The sequence below is a fragment of the Oratosquilla oratoria genome, chromosome 42 (genome assembly GCF_046742065.1).
Source record: "Oratosquilla oratoria isolate Oo_2021 chromosome 42, ASM4674206v1, whole genome shotgun sequence".
NCBI classification, from domain to species: domain Eukaryota; kingdom Metazoa; phylum Arthropoda; class Malacostraca; order Stomatopoda; family Squillidae; genus Oratosquilla; species Oratosquilla oratoria.
In genome coordinates, this window is record NC_134818.1 from 5,327,157 (window position 1) to 5,327,912 (window position 756).

Here is a 756-nt window from a genome sequence, read left to right on the forward strand (position 1 = left end):
ATTTTCATTTTATTCAATTTTTTTTCTTTTTCTTTGATGCATTGTTCTTCTGAAGTGTTTTAAAACCAAGGTTTTATGCTTTTTCAGCTGAAGGGGAGTTTATTTTCCAAATGATAGAAATTCTATATCACCATATGTGGAACATAAGGATTTCAAAGGTGATTAGGTGGGGCATGGCCAAAGAAAAAAAAAATCGAGAACCACTGGTTTAGGCTGATGCGCGACGCCATGTGTATCTAGCCACTACAAACACTTCACTGTACTTTATTTTCACGACCACAGTTTCTGTTGTATATACATAACACTTATTCTCTATTACCCTATGCTTATTTCACTTATTATACTATAGTTTGCGAATAGAATATCTATGGTTTCTAAAGCCACTTTATCAGTACTTATCACTTTGCACGCTTCGTATCGATGGAGCTCACCCAAACACGTTCTCTCACAACGGGCAATGATATCAGCGAGATTAAAATCAGGAATAGTCAGTAACATGCACAGGCATTGCGAGGGGCGGGTGCTTTGGGCTGGAAATTGGGCACTTCACTCGTTTGCATTATTCGTGTGTGTGTGTGTGTGTGTGTGTGTGTGTGTGTGTGTGTGTGTGTGTGTGTGTGTGTGTGTGTGTGTGTGTGTGTGTGTGTGTGTGTGTGTGTGTGTGTGTGTGTGTGTGTGTGTGTGTGTGTGTGTGTGTGTGTGTGTGTGTGTGTGTGTGTGTGTGTGTGTGTGTGTGTGTGTGTGTGTGTGTGTGTG